The sequence below is a fragment of the Brassica napus genome, chromosome C1 (assembly GCF_020379485.1).
Source record: "Brassica napus cultivar Da-Ae chromosome C1, Da-Ae, whole genome shotgun sequence".
Lineage (NCBI taxonomy): Eukaryota > Viridiplantae > Streptophyta > Magnoliopsida > Brassicales > Brassicaceae > Brassica > Brassica napus.
This window is the reverse complement of record NC_063444.1, coordinates 26,751,555-26,772,765: the sequence shown is the minus strand read 5'-3', so window position 1 is coordinate 26,772,765 and position 21,211 is coordinate 26,751,555. Positions and strand designations below refer to the sequence as shown.

The window sequence follows — 21,211 nt, the reverse complement described above, 5'->3', positions numbered from 1 at the left end:
AACAGCTCTTATAATATTGTTGATATTCAATCCGATCATACCGGTATGAAAAATTAATGTAAATCAAGAGAACCAAGTATGATGATTTTAATTAGATTTACATGTGTCAAAATACAATAAAATGTTTTTATTTATTTAAATGTTTAAAATAGCCCGTAAAAACCAAAAAACTAAATGAACCAATAGGTTTACAGTATATTAGTGAACTTACATATAAAATGTATAATATTATATAGTGAATGCAAAATTGAATTTACTAATTTGATATATATAGACTGAGCATTTAACATATGAATAATGTTTTAGCAAAAAAAAACATAGAAATAATTATTTTCTTTACCCATTTACATCAATTTGTTTTTTTAAAATCTATGATTTCACGATAAATAGTGCTCCTATAATTATTTGTTTTATCCATTTACATCAATTTATTTTTTAAACTCCATGATTTCACGATAAATAGTGCTTCTAACTTTTTTTTTCATACAACAACGCAAAAAAATTATTATATATTACTCCTACTTAACTATTTGAATAAACGAGCACTCTGATATTTGAAAATTTTGAACGATTCCCTTTGTATTGTAACTGTTTTATTTCAAAGTATTAACACACCAATACAAAAATATATTTTGCCAGATAATTACACGCATCTGCAGCATAAACTCTCTCTCTCTCTTTCTCTCTCCTCTCTCTCTCTCTCTCTCTCTCTCTCTCTCTCTCTCTCTCTCTCTCTCTCTCTCTCTCTCTCTCTCTCTCTCTCTCTCTCTCTCTCTCTCTCTCCTCTCCTCTCCCTCTCCCTCTCCCTCTCCCTCTCCCTCTCCCTCTCCCTCTCAACAAGACAAACCCGCTTTGTTGGATTTCCGGAATCTGGATGAACTATGGGTCAATTATCTTCTCTGGCAATGCTCTTTTGCTTGCTGCTTTCTCTTTTGAATGCAGAGTTTTTGTTGATTCACTATTAGCTCCCGTTGGATTTATATATGGACAAAAGATAGTGGCGTTAAGATGACGAGATGGAAAGAACAAGAGTTCATGGTGTTGTTGTTTTAAATATAACTAATGATGTGAACAAATATTTGGCTGCGTAAAAAGAAAATACAAAGAGATAGATGCAACAAGGTTTTAATCATAAGTTTAATATAAACGAAGATCAAAATTCTAATGTTGATGTCCATCAAAATTGTGTTATTGTTTTCATCAAAATTGTGGTTCCATCTGCAAACAAAATGTTAGTATCTACGTAAATACATACAACACACATGAATAATCCTTAGAATAAGCAACCAAGTCTCATGAAGTAATCTATACTATAAAAATAATTTGTTTATTGTTCTGTAAAACTATCCATGTAGACATGGAAATTCAGAAAATGATTGATCCAGTTAAACGTTGAAATATAACATGTCATCGTTAAAGCACACCATTCCCTTTTGTCTATCGCATGAGCAGCTCAATCCATTCATCTTCATTTTTTTCTTATCTACTTTAAAAATCGTATTTTCATGCAGATATTTTTTAATATTCTTTTACTTCACATTATATTTCTAGAACACTTTTAGCTTTTTTATTTAACACTTTCTCGCACTTTTTATATTGAAACTTTTTTACAGAGAAGACTCACATGCTCCTTGGTTTACACAATTAATCATCATCGAACTGGTACAATTGGTTCTTCTCTTGCTGTAAGACCATCTCGGATGATCTTTTTTTTTTCTTAATATATAGATTTTGACTCTACTCCAATGTTACCCTATATTAGAATGATAAATATAGTGACAAAAAATAAATGATTTATTTTGTTTACAAAGTAAATCCATTTTCTATTCTATTAAAAGTGAGAAATAGTGTAGAGTTAAATATTTTTTACTCTAAACTCATTTTTAGAGGAAAAAATATAGTAGAGTAAGAGATGTTCTAAAACGAAAATGAGAAATCTAAAAATGTAAAAGAGTAATACAGAACTATAATTTACATCAAAAATACAACATAATATAACATATATATGAACAATAATGTACATTGTTTAATTATTCGTAAAAATATAAATCAACAACAAACAAATTTTTAGTAACAGTTGTAAAATACCTCTAACAACACTATAACTAGATTTTGACTCGCGCGTCTGCACGGATATTTGTTTTACGATATCAATATAAACACTCTAAACACACAATGATTTAGTGAACCTGTTCAGTCCGGACTTTGGTATGGTTTCGGTTCGGTTGGTTTCGGTTCGGTGTTTTTGGTTTTCGGTATTTCAGTTTATGAAAATTAGTTACCATATTGGAACCATATCTAATTTGGTTTGGTTTGGTTTGTATACCATCGATTTTCGGTTTATTCGGTTTTATAACCAAAAAGCCATAACTATTTTTTTTTAACAAATTTTAGAATATATGAATAGAGAAATGACTATTATTAAAACATAAATATATATTCCTTAGTCTAACTTTTAAATATAATATTTTCTGTTTTATTTAAATATTAAAATAATATTTAAAATAATAATATTAAATATAATTATATTTTAGCACAAGGAGTTATCAATAAAAATAAAAATATGTTTAATTTAATTTGATCAAAATGAGAAAAGCAAAATAATCATTTTAACCTAAAAATAAAAATTATTAAAATCAGTGTTTTGATTATAAATATCATATTAATAAAATAATTATGTATATATTATTAATAATATTATTAAATTTACATATAAGTATACTAATAATTTTAATTAATTGGTTTCTTCAGTTTGATCGGTTGATATACTAAGCCATATCCATATACTGCGGTTTCTTAAAAATAATATTCATTCGGTTTATTCGATACTACCAAATCCAAACTTCTTTCTCTATTTTGTTCGGTTTTACCGGATTGAACACCCCTAATTGCATTTGCACTATTTTATTTTATTGTTGAGCCCATGTATCACATTACTGAATGTACTTCTATATTTTTCTAATTGGATGTGTCTCGGATCAGTTATGTAATTATTAAAACAGATTGTATCGATTGATAAATATATTGTGTCCAGTTAAAATTATATTACAAAAATTTCATGTTTTATTGTATGAATTAAATGTATTATTAATATATTAAAATATTTTGGGTTCAGTTTAAAATAAGTTAAATATTGTGACCAGCTTGCAAATAAGTAATTCTATATGTTAACAAAAAAAAATATATCCAAAGGGTTAATATAAATAGCTGGACATAATGTTCAAACTGTTATAAAAGAGATGTTGTGTAAGCTTATTAGTACTTATAACCAGAGGTCTATATTTATACAAGTATTAGACCGTCTTATTTAGACCGTCATAAGAGAAAAGGAAATCCTATTCCTAATAGGAATAGGAAATAGTACTTATCCTAAATACATATGGAAAAGGATAAACATCAAGTATAGATAAATGTACACTCTCATTCGCCTAAGTCATTAGCGAATGAGCCGGATGGATAGCTGATGGGCCGGACGGTTTGGGCCTGATATGGGTCGATCACCACTTGGTTTATAACACTCCCCCTTGATCGACACATCCGGTTCAGGGCTTGTAACATGCTTAATGTTGCCTCATTAAAACATTTCCAGGAAAACCCAGTGGGACAAAACCATGGATGAGGAAAAAGACTACAACACATGAACTCCCCCTGACTTGTACCCCCGTGTATGTTCTTCAAGTTGGCGCATGGACAATTTGATAGTTTAGCTTCATGGGCGCCAAGTCTTGAACTGGTCCTTTAATTGGCACGTCCCAAACTGATAGATAAATTTCATGGACGTGTGATTGGTGTAGACATGGTGAAGAAGTCGGCTGACATATCATATGACTGAACTTGTAGTCCTTTGAGCTTCTTGAACGTTGATGTAGGAATAGCTCTTGCCGAATTGTAACTTGAGTTATCTTGTTACTCTCATTTCTTCTGGAACTTCATTAAGACATGTTCAAGACGTGCATCTTTGCAGCTGACCACTCTATGTCCTGGTCGGACGGATGGCACTCGACCAGTACTCGGATGGACCTCTAATCTGCGATCAAACTTTACTCGCAAGTCCTCTCATGTCCCACAGATCCTCTAGTCACATGGCTTTGCCATACCGTGGACACTTTAATATATATTGAGTCATCGACCCAAACACATACGAATCACTGGGCTTCTCACAGACATGCCTTCGTCCATTCGGACATACATCACCCGTATGTGCTAATGGCTTATCCATTATAGCTGATCTTTCTTCATTGGTCGATCCATGTTGAGTTATAGACCTTGTCTATACTCGTCCATACCCCATGAGTGTCTAAAGTCATATCATTAATAATCATTGCTGCAATGAGTTTTATAATCTCATCAAACTATGGATCTACAGTCAAATACACTCAATGACCTTTATACATGGTTATCGATCTTTCTTGCCTTCAGCAATGCCATATCCATTTGACCTCGACCAGACATACTTCTGGTCACTCTCTTGGACCATCATGGTTTCCTTTTATCCACTGATATAAACATAATGGCTTGTGCTTACATTGCAGTCCCATACTATAATCTTATTACTTGAAAAACATCGCAGTCCATATTTTCTTTGATGGCATCTCATGACCTACTTGCAGTGCTGATTTATTATAAACACAAGGGATTTCTTTTATAAGAATAAATGGACTGATTTGGATTGTTCTTTATCGAACTCCTTCACTAAGTTTTACTTAGTCTTATCATATTCAATGCAGCTGCTTTTGCTTCAGTCCATGAACAGCTTAGGAACAATAATGTTCTTTGAGAACTTCTTTTCTCATCTTTCTGGTACCTTTATTTTCTTTATCCAGTGATCAATATACTGCTTACTACATCATTATTTCTTTTGTTTCCAGACTTCATCAATTTCGAGTTTGTGTAGTAGCATCCACCACATAGGAGCATATTTCCTTATAATCTGTTCCTTTGGTCTCTATGAGTATCCTTGTGTAACAAGTCATTCTTTGAATGCTGTAAGTAGTAATGTGAACGACCTCTTGACTACTTGGTCACGTTCCACATCTCACGATTTTCTTTCCCTCACAAGACCCATTTATCCACTGGTCTATATCATCAGATGGCGTTTCTATATATTTGGCCAATACGCCCATCTCTTCTTTAAACTCTTTAAACCTCACGTTTTCTTTTAATCTGATCTTTATTCTTTATGAGTACTCTTACGTGGGTTCATGATCCTCGATTTATATCTTTAAACTCAAGTGCTACTTTCTTTTATGAGCTCTCTTATATGTAAATACATCATTGGTGTTAACACTCTTATGTAGTTCCATAGTGTTCCAGACATGATCTAATATATTTGAGATCTTATTATCCAGGACCTTTACTACCTTGCAGTTTGGCGTCCCAAACTACATGGTTTGGTACCTTAGATGTTTAGCTGGCCAGCCTTATCTCTCAATTTGTCTGGTTTCCTTTGAACTCGTATTTGTATCATTCTATGCACCTTTCATTTCTTTCCGAGGTTTCTTATCTTTTGGAACTTATTGGTCTATCTTGTATAGACACTGTAGCAACTTGATTGTGTCTCTTAGGACATCAAATTCGTGGTGCTAAGCTGGTATGACTAAGTCATTCTTTTCTTTTCGGGTCAATATGTCTGGCATCTAGTACTGCTAGCTTTTGTATCATTTGATCACATTCTTTGGACGTCTTAAATCATATTTTCTAGTCTGAGGATCTTGCCAAGACAATGATGGTAAATACCATTCTATTTATCTTATTCCCTTTTACCAGCTTATTTCTTTCTCCCCCTGATGTTGGATAGTAGGATTCATCAGTCATGCGATCCGTGTACCTGGCCATAATTTGATCACCCATATTTGGCACAAAGTCTCTTAAAAAACGTGGGAGAAAGACATGTTCCTTTCCAACATATATTCCCAATCTTTTTCTCATCCTCTTCTGAGGTTCCATCCTAGACGGCACATATGTATGTGGTGGTTTATTCAAAATCTCTTAGGATGGTATATGTCTGGTTTATGACCCGTATTCATTCTGAGATGGGATTATCTATGCTCACTTATATGGCCTGATGCATATTAACCTTACACATGTAAATCCTTGTGTCCCCAAGCATTAGGTAGTGGCCTTTGTAGTATCAAGAAGTCGGCCAAGTCTTAATATGGTCATAGACCATGTCACACGGATTTGTAGTATGTTCATGGATCACAGTTTGTCCTCACTCCCCCTCATGGACATACTATAATCACGTGGTACTTGGGACAATAGAGCCTAATGAGTTTCCCTTGTGTACATGTTACACAACGTGAGATTTTATGGGATAACTCTTTGTGCCTTTTGCAATATGTGCATCAATTTTTAAAGACCTGGATGGCTAATCCAGTCATGCCATAAATTTCATGGGTATACAGGTTACCATGGCTTTTGCCTTTATCATACTGATCCTTGGCATAGTCTAGATCAGTAGAGTATGTAGGTATAGTCTTGACCACTTTCTTATAAGGCCCTAGGCGATTTTCTTATAATCTGAAAGGAACTTTTGTTTCCTTTGCCCATTGGTTCAATGTGGAAACCATTCATGCTCAAGTCTTTATAACTCAATGGGTCTTTTATTGGGTGAATAAATTCGTGCCCCTTTAGGCAATGTCGTGGTCTATAATAGACTGACTATCCTTTTATTAAGTTTTCATTGTCATTTATCAATCAAGAAATCATCAAGCACATCAAACATGATAACTAAAAACAACTCTTATTATTGCTATAAAATTGTAAATGATAAGCAAATCAAAGCAAAACATAAAACATAAAATCAGAATGTTGAAATCTCGTTTCTTTAGTCAATGTATAAGCCGGCCTCACAATCCATATATTTCCACATGGCTTCCTTGGATTCCTCCTTATCATTTTTAGCCTCATTGGCTTCACGAGGTCTCATCTCACTTTTTCGTTGCTCAATGTATCTTTTCTGAAGTTTTTCAAATCTGCTAATGGTATCTATAACTTTCTGCTCTCTTTGCTCAGTTGCCAATAGGCATGACAATAGGTCATTATAGGTGGTGAAACCCTTAGTCTTATGTGATAACAACAGATCCTTTGGATGGAATGTGGAATAGGTTTTATATAGTAAATCCTCATTTGTTACCACTTCACCACATAGTTCAAGACTATAGGTGATTTTTATCAGAGCAAAATTATATTCGTCCACGGATTCCAAATCCTGGAACGTGAGAATCTTCCATTCATTCATGGCTTTTCGCCATAATGCCATTGAGTATTTGGAATTTAGTTTTGTCCAAAGGTCACAAGGATCCTCAATATTTAAGTACTGATCTCTCAGATCCTCAGTGAGATGATAGCTCATAATTGTTATGGCTCTATGCTTTTCACTTTCAATTTCATTATTGCCATCAATGATACATTTCCCGAGTCCTCTAGACTTCAGGGCAACTGAAGTGTTCATTACCCATTCTAGATATTTATCTCCAGAGAGATTTAGGGCAGCATAATCCAAAGGCTCAAATTTCGACATCTGAAACATATTATTAATCAGTTCAAGATGCAACCGAGTCAATAAAATCAATGCATACGGTTTCACAAGTCTCTCGACCAAACAATTAACTACTCGACCATGGTGCGAGAAAAACAAGTATGCGAGGTCTATATGATGCTTTAGGCCACATGGCCTTATAAAATTGTGATGCAACAACCCTAGAGGTCGGATTTTATATTTGAATGCAATCAAAGCATCAATCATAACAACAATCATATTCAGGCCGATTTTTAATCAATGTGAGACCAGGTCAATAATTCTTATGTTTTACTTTTCTTAAAACATTTAGTATGATCAAGCAATCAGAAGAATAATGCAAGTATCATCAGATCATATTAGGGTTTGAAGGCTCATTTTTTCGGTTTGATTTTATCAATATCAAGCTTTACAAAAGAATTAAATCAGATGAATCAGTCAATTTTAGCAATTCTCTAGCAATCCTAACAGTAAAAGGAAATTTTCCAGTTCAGGAAAAAGGAAATTTTCCAGTTCAGGAAAAAGGAAATTTCAGGAAAAATGAAATTTTCTACTTTTAGCAAAAAAGAAATTCACAATTCTGGATACATTATGGTTTTAATCAAAACTAGCAATTTTCCTAATCAGTTCATTCGATATTCAAACAATTAATCACAATATAGAAACTTGTTTATCAATCGATTTATGCAAAAAAGGAAAATTAGGGTTTTCAGCAATTTAACAATTTTAAGATCAAATTCGATTCTAAACAGTTCTATTTACTCAAATAATCATCAAAGATAATTCAAGGTTTTAATCTAGCAACCTAAAACTCAGATACATCAAAATCAATCAATCAAAACAGTCGGATCAATTTAGGTTTTTTTGATATTTCAGATTTTCAAAACATCATAAAGGAAACGGATCATATAATTTAGATTTAGGGTTTCAATGCTCTTACTGATCAATCAATGTTCTAGCAACCCTAACAGCCATTGATCTATCAACTTAACAGGAAAACAATCTAACCAAAACTTAGTTCCATATGTTAGGGTTTCTATTATCCTAGATTAGGGTTCTTCAAATTTTAATGGTTCAGATCTTTATCAATCAACCAAATTCAGTGTAGGTTCTTTTAAGTTTTGAGTTTTACCTTTAGAAACTTATGGAGTGTAGATTTGGACCACCAAAGAGAGAAGGAGGCCGCGAGCTGATCGTTCTTCGAGTCGGGTCGCGGACGGGCTGCTTTCTTGGTCGGATCACGAACAGGGAAGAAGGAGAACGTCTGGTTTACTTGATCACGTCTAGAAAGAACTAATGTAGCAGAGCGTGACGGCGCGTCAGTGATCGGATCGACAAGCGGTTTGCAGCGTCTGATTCGTCTCGGCGAGAGCTTCAATTTGATATATTGCTCGTCGGAATTAGGGTTTTGTGATATTCGGCTGAGTTTAAGGAATTTCGTGGGGGCTTAGGGTTAGAGGCTATCGTGCTGATAATGTGTTATAAAAGAGATGATGTGTAAGCTTATTATTACTCATGACCAGAGGTCTATATTTATACAAGTATTAGACCATCTTATTTAGACCGTCATAAGAGAAAAGGAAATCCTATTCCTAATAGGAATAGGAAATAGTACTTATCCTAAATACATATGGAAAAGGATAAACATCAAGTATAGATAAATGTAAACTCTCATTCGCCTAAGTTATTAGCGAATGGACCGGATGGATAGCTGATGGGTCGGACGGTTTGGGTCTGATATGGGTCGATCACCACTTGGTTTATAACACAAACGTTATTTTCTAAGTAATAAAGGTTTTTCAACAATATTTATTTTCTAAACTAATAAAAATGGACCGTATCATCCACTATGTTCATTACAATATATGGAAATTAGGCTTTAGTTATCTTTTCATGGACCAAGCCCAAAAAGAGTCAAACAGATTACTCCGGGAAACTCAAGAAGTGATGTAAAAACCTAACTAATGATTTGTTTAAAAAAAAAGATTTTAGACAAAAATCAGTAAGTTTCGTGTTTCATCTTCTCTCCAAAGTGTTTCAGCTTCTCTCCACCGACAGAGCAAACAAAACAAAGGGAGCTAAAAAAATTGTTTCCGTGTTTATGATCGATTATCAGAATTTCTTAAGTCAACCACTTCAACTTCATCAAGGTCAGATTCGTATACGGTATACGTTAGCGATGGTATATTGGGTTGTGGTATAGGATATAAGATACTTGGTGAGTAAGTTAGTTGATATATGTTGTTTAGATAAGCAGAGTATATCTCGGATAAGAGAAGATCTATTATGTTGAGATCACATTGTATCGAGTATATATGTACATTCTACGTGATCAATAAGACTCAGAACATTCTCAATCCTTTCTTCCTTAGTTTACATGGTATCAGAGTCAGTCTAAAAAAAAAAAAAAGAAGATCCTTCGTAAGGAAACGTTGAGAACAAAATCATGTCTAAAGATATTGTCAAATCCGCAAGTAGCGAACCCGACCGTATGTCGCCGTACTTCCTCGCCCCGTCAGATAACCCAGGAGTAACCATCTCCCCAGTCTTGTTGACTGGAGAGAATTATGGTGAGTGGTCGTCGGAATTGGAAAACGCGCTCCGTGCGAAGCGCAAGTTCGGTTTCATTGACGGTACACTGAAAATGCCGAGTGAGACTGAACAGCCAGTTGAAGCAGAGATGTGGAAGACGGTGAATTCCATGATCGTTAGATAGATGAGAGCGTCCATATCACATGCGGTCAGATCTACCGTGACGTTCACGCCTGATGCTTACAAGATGTGGAGTGATCTGAAGAAGAAATTCTCGGTTGGTAAGCAGTGCGTGTGCACCAACTGAGAACTGAATTGTCGGCGTGCAAACAAGGTGGTTCCTCTGTCATGGACTACTTTGGCCGACTTGTTCTGAAGTGGGAAGAGCTCCTCAACTACAAGCCTCTTCCTAAGTGTACGTGCGGAGCTTCCGAAAAGATTGTCGCAGAATATGAGGAAGAGAAGGTGCACACATTCCTGATGGGACTTGACGATGCGCGCTTTGGTAACGTGTGCACTAACATCATCGGAATGGAGCCATTACCTGATCTCGATTCAGTGTATCAGAGAGTAGTGAGGGAGGAGAGACGTCTCTCATCTTCTCGCGCTGAAACGAAGCAAGACGCGGTAGGTTTCTTGTCGCAAGCAGAAGCTAGCTCTACGGAAAATGCGACGATGAATGGTTTGGTTGCAGCAGTTGCTCGCAATCGTGGAGGTTTAGTGGTTTGCTCTCACTGTGGGCGTTCTGGGCATGACAAGAAGGAATGCTGACAACTTGTTGGTTTTCTGGACTGGTGGACAGAACGTAATCAAGGAGGAGGTCGAGGGAAAGGAAGAGGACGAGGTCGTAGTCAGCAGCCTCGCTCTAACGTGGCTCAAGCAGCAACAGGGTCTGGAGTTCCGGGCCTATCAGCTGAGCAGTGGGCATCATTGGCTGCGCTACTTGAGCAACAAAAACCGACACCTATTCCCGACAAGCTAAACGGTAAGAGACAAACGGGTGAAGTGATTCTTGACACCGGAGCATCTCATCACATGACCGGTGATCTTGGTCTTCTTACCGATACAATGGACATGGTATACTGTCCTGTTAGCTTTGTCGATGGTAGCCAAGTAAAGGCATCCAAGAGCGGTTTATTGCGACTTTCTGATAAGCTTACATTAAGAAACGTTTTGTTTGTTCCTAACTTGAACTGCACGTTGCTATCAGTCGCTAAACTGCTCAAGCAGACTGGTTGTCTTGCTGTGTTTACTGACACTCTTTGTATGTTGCAGGACCGTTTTACGAGGACCCTGATTGGAGCCCGTGAAGAACGAGGTGGAGTTTATGTTTATCGGGATGTTACTTTGGCACGAGGTCACAGAGTTAAAGCTGCTGAAGACAAGACACTGTGGCATCGGAGATTAGGGCATCCTGCCTTTGGTGTTTTAGGACATTTGCCTTTTGTTTCTGGTGTTTTAGACAATAAGGAAAATTTTGGTGGTTGTGATATTTGTTTTAAATCCAAACAAACCCGTGGGGTGTTTTCTGAAAGTTTCAATAAAGCCTCTGTTGCATTTGAGTTAATACATGTCGATCTTTGGGGTCCTTACCGTGAGCCATCTTCTTGTGGTGCCGTTTATTTTCTTACCATTGTAGACGATTACTCCAGAGCAGTCTGGATCCATCTGCTTCTTGAGAAATCAGAGGTTAAGACGATCTTGCCAAACTTCTGCGCATTGGTCCAAAGACAGTTTGGGAAGTCTGTTCAGAAGGTTAGGAGTAATAACGGGACTGAGTTCATGTGTCTCTCAAAGTACTTCTCAGCAAACGGTATCATTCACCAAACGTCGTGTGTGTCCACCCCACAACAGAACGGTAGGGTCGAACGTAAACATCGTCATATACTAAATGTCTCGCTATCATTGATCTTTCAAGCAAATCTTCCTATCAAATTTTGGGGAGAATGTGTCCTTGCCGCAGCACATGTGATTAACAGGACACCATCTAGTTTACTACACGGAAAAACGCCTTACGAGTGCTTGTACGGCATGTCTCCATCGTACGATGAGATCAAGGTTTTCGGGTGCTTGTGCTTTGCTCACAGGGCTTCTCGTGACAAGACAAGTTCAAAGAGAGAAGTAGAAGGTGCGCCTTCGTGGGACATCCTTTTGGGAAACGAGGTTGGAAGCTGTATGACTTGGAAAGTCACGAGTTCTTTGTCTCTCGAGATGTAGTATTCAATGAGGATTCTTTCCCATTCGATATGGACACTGATGTCTCCTCTAGCGACCCTGGTCCGTCAGTTCCTCATGGTATGGGGGAGATATACTGTGAAACCCCGGCTGTGGAGTTAAGGGGGAGTGATAGTGATGTTGTTATAGCTCCCGAAGTTGAACCTCCCGAAGAATCAGTGACTGAGACATAAATTAAAGCAGATGAAGCAGTGGTGACTGATGTTAGCGATGGTTCTCAAGAGGAACAGCTAGGGAGAGGACATCGAGTCTCCAAACCCTCTGTCAGGCTTAAAGACTACGTTGCATATAACTCACAATGTCTTGATAAACATAACGCCACTCTCGTTCCACCAGCCACTCCATCAAGGTCTTCGACGGTTCAAGGTACGTCTTCATATCCTATCTCAGCGTATGTCACCGATGCACTGTTCTCTGAGAAACATCAAGTGTTCCTTGCAGCTATATCTTCAGAAAGAGAGCCACGAAACTTCAAAGAAGCAATGTTAGACCCACGCTTTAGAGAGACAATGTCGGCTGAAGTAGTAGCTCTTGAAGAACAAAGGACATAGGATGTGACAAGCTTGCCCAAGGGAAAGAAGGCACTAGCTTGTATGTGGATCTATAAGTACAAGTATAACGCCGATGGTACGGTAGAAAGACCCAAAGCCAGGCTAGTCGTGTGTGGAAACAAGCAAGTAGAAGGACATGATTATGATGAGACCTTTGCGCCTGTAGCAAAGTTAACCACGGTTCGTACGTTGCTAGAAGTAGCCGCTGTAAAGAACTGGGAGGTGCACCAGATGGATGTGCATAACGCCTTTCTACATGGAGACCTTGAAGAAGAGGTGTACATGAAAATGCCTCCTGGGTTTCAAAAGGGTGAAGAGGGCAAGGTGTGCCGCTTGAGAAAGTCCATGTACGGACTGAAACAAGCTCCATGTTGCTGGTTCACGAAGCTGACGAGTCCATTGAAGAAATTTGGCTTCAAGCAATCCTACTCCGACTACTCACTCTTCACTTACATTAAAGGAGACAGATCGCTGCGTGTTCTTGTTTATGTGGATAACTTGATCATAGCTGGTAATGATTTGAAGACAGTGACGAAGTTCAACGACTACCTGAGCGATTGCTTCAAGATGAAAGACTTGGGAAAAGCAAAATATTTTCTTGGTATTGAGATTGCAAGAGGACCGCAAGGGATGTTCTTGACTCAGAGGAAATATGCATTAGATATAGTTGCTGAGGCAGGCCTGCTCGGTTGCAAGCCAACATCTACACCAATGGAACAGAATCACAAGCTCCTGTCAGATAAAGGAGCGTTCTATAAGAATCCAGCAAGGTATCGACGTTTTGTCGGTAAACTTGTTTATCTGGTCATAACGAGGCCGGAGTTAAGCTATGCGGTTCATGTAGTCTCGCAGGTCATGCAACATCCGAGAGAAGCGCACTGGGATGCAGTAGTTCGAGTAATACGATATCTGAAGGGGACTCCTGGGCAAGGCATTATGCTGAAAGCCGTGAGTGACCTGCGTCTTCGTGTGTTCTGCGATGCAGATTGGGCGGCTTGTCCAAGGTCTCGACGTTCACTATCTTCTTTCATCGTGCTGTTGGGTAACTCTCCTATCTCCTGGAAGACAAAGAAACAAGATACGGTGTCTCATTCCTCGGCTGAAGCGGAGTACAGGTCCATGGCAGTGGCGTTACGAGAGCTTAAATGGCTCAAGCGACTTCTGAGGGACTTGGGTGTTGAGCACTCTTCGCCAATCCAAATGTTCTGTGACAGCAAGTTGGCATTGTATATCGCAGCAAATCATGTGTTTCATGAGCGTACGAAACACATCGAGGCTGACTGTCATAGTGTTAGAGATGCAGTCCAAGACAAGTCGATTGTGACGCAGCACGTACGTACAACAGAGCAGCTAGCAGACATCATGAGCAAGGCATTGGGAGCGCCTGTTTTTCACTATCTTCTGTTCAAGTTGGGCGTTGAAAACCTTCATGCACCAACTTGAGGGGGAGTGTTAGCGATGGTATATTGGGTTAAGGCAAACCGGTTGTGGTATAGGATATAAGATACTTGGTGAGTAAGTTAGTTGATATATGTTGTTTAGATAAGCACGAGTATATCTCGGATAAGAGAAGATCTATTATGTGAGATCACATTGTATCGAGTATATATGTACATTCTACATGATCAATAAGACTCAGAACATTCTCAACCGTTTCTTCCTTAGTTTACAGTATACCTATTGCTTTTAGATGAATGGTTTATGTCATGCAACCCTCTCAAATCTTAGAGTTTTGATAAGGTTATTTTTATAAACCAACTCGTTTATATAAAAAATTTATGCTAATATAGTAGAATTGCATGATTAAGAATCCTACTGAAATTGTTTTGGTTTCGTATCTTCTTAACAGAACCTAACTATAATTTGTTCAGAGTCAAAGATCTGTATTAAATTCGCCGGTATATACATAGGGAGTTTTTGTCTTCATTATGCAATGCATCGATGTTATTGGAGGAGGATACAATTTCTCATCGATTGTACCTCATAAAACAGGTTATGATTATTAGCTTCTATCTTGTTTTCTTTTGTTTTAAGCAATACTTATACAACAAAACATCTAAAAGTCTAGTAAATAGTATTTCAGAATCTAGGAAGGGTCGAATTGTTGGACTGTAGAGTTATGAAACAAAAACATAAACTGTATGAAAATTTGAATTAATTTTCTTGTTATCGTTATGTTTCTTTTGATCTATAAAATTTTGTCCTCATCTTATTTATTGTGTGAAAATTAGTTAGCTTAGATCAATACCAGTGAAGTAAAATCTCGGACATGGTTTACTGCATTCGTTTGTATTGATTTGTTTTGTGTGTTTACTTAACAGGGATCACTAATGTTACAAAAAAGATTTAAGGACTGTCTCCTGACCTCCATGGATTTCATATTCACTATTTTGGTGGTATTTTAAGTGGCTGCAACTCTACTTGTTCGTCTTTAAACTCTCTGTGTTTATCACTGCTTACCTATATATGAAGAATTCACTTGTCGGTTGTGCTTAAGTCTTATAATCTTGTTTCTCTTAGAGAATTATATGGTTCTATATCTGCAACATATGTGAAAAGAGTAATCTCGGTTGACCTTTGATGTAGGTGTAGTTCAATATTTAGACTGAATATCTATATATCTATATATCTATAAATATGTTTGCTTCTCTCCTATGCTGCCACCTAGGATGCCACGTCAGAAAGTCATGCGTTCTGGAGCTGACACGTGTTCAGATAAGTAAAACTCAGCGTTTCATTTAATCGAGTTATGTTTCGTTTGTTCACATGTTAATGGGCTTCTAAACATTTAATTGGCCCAACGGAGAGAGGTTGTCTTCCCCGATGGCATGACCAAAAATTAAGGCTCGTGTCCTATTCGATCTACACCAGCTATGGAGGAGATATGATGAATTGAGTGAATCAAATCGACGGGTGTTCAAAAAAAGAGTGAATCAAATCGACGTGAAAACCTCTGTGCTAAGCTTTAATTGCGTCTTTTCGTCTTCTGTTGTAATCTTCCAAAGCGTTATGTAACAACCTTCATAAATGCTTCAATGATTTCTCATTCATTGTATCTCGCTTTATCTTTTTTTCCTAGCAATGAATCTCCACCTATAAAAAGGTAAAGCTTCATATCTTGAAAATCATCCTCACAAATCCAATAGCATTCGACATTTTCTCATTATAATAGTTAACTCCTCTGTTCGACTTGCTGATCTGAATTATGGGTTGTTCTTCCACCTTAGAGGTGAGGTTGCTCAGTTTCTGGGAAATTGACATGCTTTTTATTGATTCTACGATATTTTTTTAAAGCATATCTTAGTATTGAAATAATTTGTTTTTACGAAGAAGGTTGTATAATCTCAAAATTTTTTTTGAAAAATTGTATCCTAATGAGGGATTCTTTGATAACAACAAAGTGTCTTTACGAAGTTAAAAATAGAAGGACATACATATCCCTCAGTTATGTCATCGATATGGTAAATGTGCTGAAGGAACCATGACAGAGGAAGATATTGTCTTGAGAGAAAGTTCAAACAAAAAATATGGCATGAAAAAGTATAAAAGTTTCCCGTTTCCTAAATCTGAGGAACATGTCTTCATGAACCAAAGTGATCATCAAAAGAGTTAAAAGTTTTTTTCTGGTTTTTTAATCTAAGATGTGTTATTTGTTTTGGTTTTTAGAACTGTAAAATGCTATATCTTATGTGGAAGGGGAAAAATAAATACTATGGAACTAAAATAACTATAAATGTGTGAGAGCCAAAGATACAGCAGCAGTACGAGTTCACCTTCTCGCAGATATGGCTTCTCAGTGACTTATTTAGAAAGTATCTTAACAGCATAGAAGCTGGTTGGCAGGTACACTCAGTTAACTTCTAGGGAGCGTGAATTTGATTTTCATTATCTTTTCTGTATAATGATTTGTGTGTTTTATTACAGATTAGCCGGATTTATATGGTGACAAACTAACAACAATACAAAGGCTTTTTACTAACTGGACTGTAGGTTCTTTAGAAAAAAAAATTATGTTAATGTTTTTAAAAGTTTGAAGCTTCTTAAAATAAATATAGTATTATTTGTATAAACTTTATATTTTTACTATGTCAAATTGAAATAGAAATAATAAGAATATTTCTATTATTACATTTTCTTAATTATTTTTGTTAATGTTGTATTATTTAACGATATAGAATAATGAAAGTTGTTGTCATTTTAATTCAAATCAAAAATATTTATTATCAATAACAATATGATCTCAGAATTATTTCCATTATTTTTTGTTTATAATATTATTTTCAATACATAATAATTTTAAATGTTTCATAAGTTAATATAAATTCATGTAAAATATTTTTTATAATAATTTCCCGTCCGTAGGGCGGGCCGATCCTAGTATAGGGATAATTAAATGTCTTTTTTTTTTGCATACAAAGGTACATCCTGGAGAAGAGCGATCCTTTATCGGTGGATCACAGAGAACAATACACATATGCCTAACATCATGACCAAAGTAGGGTTTGTAATATACTTTCTTCCATTTTGTCTTGTGTACTACTGCAATTAAAACATCATTAATTCATAAGAAGAAAGCAATTTAGAATCATATAGGATTAGAATACAGATTGAACCTTTGCCTTATAATTTCTGTTTCGCTTATGACTGATTCTTGGATATCTCAATATACTTGAATGATTGTGTTTGATACACTTCTTTGAAATATTGGAAGATAATTTCATTAAAAAAGTAAGTAGTTCACAAAAATGTAGATGTTGCTAAACAAAATAACGAAACCAGTCTTTGATGCCGCATCGTTGATGCGCTGAAATCTACACTGATCAAATCAATGTTCTAAAATTCGCTAGGCGGTTACAAGGCTCTTTATAGAGGACTAGCGACTAAGCGGATTATTCGGGGCCTAAGCCTCGGCGTTAGTAAATTATTGATTTATTTTATTTATATTATACATTTACATGACATATTTTATTTTTATGCTCAATTATAAAATTATTATGAAGAATTATGAAAATTAGATATACAAAACATAATAAATTAGACAAATTTGTAGATTTGTAATAATATTATTGCTTCATTTCACATATTTAGACAAATTTAAATCGATTTAAACGATTTAGGATAGTTTAAACCAATTTGAATCGTATAAATCGGTATAAATCGGATTTTAAGAAAATCGTTTCGGATAGAACCGCGTTGCCGCCTAGGCGGGGCGCCTAGACTGATTTTTAGAACCTTGGATCAAATAATGTATTAGACAAAAAGACACAGGCAGTCTGAAATATAACATATTGAATATGTCGTTGAGAAAAAAAAAAAAAAAAACAAAATTTTGGTTGGTGGAGATTTTGTTCTTTCCTTGTTCTGAATATGTAGAAAGTGAATGGAAGGATGCTTTATCAGTATAGAATAGTATGATTTTGTATTTAATAGTTAGATTTTGTGGAGTCAATCAAACTAAAAATCTACATTGAAGGCATATATATATGTAAATTAGTTAATATAGATGATAATATTTCCTTTTTATACTCCAAAATCATTTGAAATATTAGTAGAATTTATTGGATAAGGAAGGTGAAAATATGATTGAATCCCGTAGAACTTTAATAAATTAATTTGTTTTGTTAGTTATAATTTTTTTTAGGAATAAATTATGTATTGTATAAATACGGCAATTGTTATAAATCATATTGTGAATGTTCATAACCGGCCCAATGTTAGAGAGAGAGAGTCGACCGTGAGGAGAGAGAGAGAGAATCGACATCTTGTCTTTTCCTTATTAGATTATGATTTGTATTCTTTCCATATTTGTATTTCCTTTCTTTAATCTTTCCATTATTCTATGACGGTGTAATTCCCTATATATAAAGGACTCCTTATGTTTATGAATAATACAAAAACATAGATTATATTATCTAGTTTCACAACACGTTATCAGCATGATAGAATCTAAATCCCTAAGCTAAAACAAGCCGCCTAAAACCCTAACCCTAATCGGTGAACATCCTTACCGGCGAACCATCCTAATCCCGATCGCGAAACCTTACATCCCGATCCTTGTTTGCAATCTGTTCCCGATCAGATTCAGCTCAAGGCTTTCCTGATCCTAGCTCAGATGATCTCGGCTTGTTCAACCTCAGCTCGCAAACAAGACGATCTCAGACAGTTCGGGGACAGTTCACGACCCGAGCAGCACGTTGCACAGCTCGCGTTCCCGATCTCAGCAATCAGACAGCTCGCGACAACATCAGCTCGCGTTCCGATCAGTTCCAGCTCGCGGTTCATCTCTTTGGTGGTCCATTCAACCCTACTTGGGGTTAAGGTAATTCGAAACCTTAAAGAGAACCCATAATCGAATTTGATTGTTTGATAAGAATCGAAACCATAAAAACTACAAACCCTAATAGTATGATCTAATGTTGAAATCAAAACCATAGGGTAATAGATCAAAACCCCAATGAGTAAATCGAAGCTCATAATAATAAGTTCGATACCCCAAACCCTAATCGAGATTGATTGTTTGATCAATTAAAATCGAAACCTTAATAGTTTTGAATCTCAAAACCCCAATGATCTAAGATCAAAATCGAAACCCTAATATCCATGATCCTAGCCGCATACATGCTTATTGCATGAATGCATGAAATCGATTTTATTTAAAACCCTAATACTAAAACACATTCGATTTATAAACCCTAATTCGAAATCAAATTGATTGATTGAATGAATTAAAATCAAAACCCTAATCTAATGCTTTGAATCGAAATTGATTGTTTGAATGATTATATGTTTGGATATAGTATGCTAGCCTTGATTAATTAAAACCGTATTGAATTTGATCACATAGAAATCGATTGCGAGGATTGATAATCTCATTCTTGAATTTGGTTGTTTGAATTGATAAAACTGATTGAATGATTTTCAAATTGAAGTCATATTGATTGTTTGATCGAAACCCTAATGTCTTGAAATTAAAATCGAATACTATCTTGTTTGATTGATTAAAACCGAATGCTTAAATTGAAATAGAAATCGCTTGCTAGGTTAAATGATTTATGCATTCTCGTCTTGATAATGATCCGGCTAGTATTGATAGTTTTCATACATTCTCGAATGAACCCTAATTGTTGCATTGCTCGAGTGTTTGATTGCAATTACACATTGAACTCTTAGAAAACCGTTTGCTAAGATTGAAAACGAATAACCATTGTATTGATTTCATTGAAACTATTTGCTAAGATTGTAGACGTGCGGCTTGTTTGCATCATGCATGTATAATAGTACGAACTGATTGCATATAGAATCTGAATGCTAAGATTGAACATGTATGCATCATATACGAATAACCTAGTTGCATCATACCTAGAATCCGGATTGCTTGAGCATATTGATTGCATTCGTTTGAACACTTTTAAATCTAAATTATGAAACATATGATTTCAGATGTCGAAAATCAACAACTTGGATTTTGCTGCCCTAAGTCTCTCTGGAGATAATTACTTGCAATGGGCACTTGATGCTAAGATCATCTTAAAATCCAAGGGACTCGGTGAATGTATCACCGAGGGAAATAATGCAAGTGAGAAAGATAGATACAGTGCGATATTAATTATACGCCATCATCTTATTGAGAGTCTCAAAGATCAGTATTTGACTATTGAGAATCCTCTAGACCTTTGGACAGAGTTGAAAACGAGATATGATCACCAGAGAACGGTGTTATTACCAAAGGCTATGTATGATTGGAGGAATCTCAGAATCCAGAACTTCAAGTCCGTGGACGAGTATAACTCGGCCCTGTTTAAAATAGTTTCAAAATTGAAACTGTGTGGTGAGGATATAACGGATAAGGATATGCTTGAGAAAACCTTTTCCACCTTCCACACAAGTAATGTGTTGTTACAACAACAGTACCGTGAGAATAGCTTCACAACTTATGCTAATCTGATCTCTTGTCTATTGCTCGCTGAGCAGAACAATGAACTGTTGATGAGAAACAGTGAATTGAGACCTCCTGGAACAAACCCATTACCTGAGGCACATGCGACCGTAGAGGCTAAGAAAGAGTCGAACCATGTCCAGAGTGATAGCCAACACAACTGTGGTCGTGGAAAATGGCATGGACGTGGTGGTCGAGACCGAAACTCGTTTTGTCGAGGACAAGGCAACTCATATGGCCGTGGCTCCTATGGAGGCCGTGGACATGGCCGAGGCCGTGGTACATCTTTCAAGCCACAAAACTCGATCAAATCCGTGTGCCATAGATGTGGTATGGATAATCATTGGGCTAAGACATGTAGGACTCCCAAACATCTCGTTGACCTCTACCAAGAGAGTTTGAAAGGGAAGAATTCTGAAGCTCATATGACTTATCAAG

The 21,211-nt window shown here is 36.3% G+C and overlaps 1 long non-coding RNA gene across 1 annotated transcript; it reads left to right on the top strand.

The window, feature by feature from the left end:
* Positions 1 to 8,974: 8,974 nt before the first annotated feature.
* On the top strand, positions 8,975 to 15,317 carry LOC125580721. The gene is made up of 3 exons (XR_007318468.1): positions 8,975 to 9,669; positions 14,687 to 14,829; positions 15,159 to 15,317. It is a non-coding gene; the product is annotated as an uncharacterized LOC125580721 (long non-coding RNA).
* The last annotated feature ends 5,894 nt before the right edge of the window (positions 15,318 to 21,211 follow it).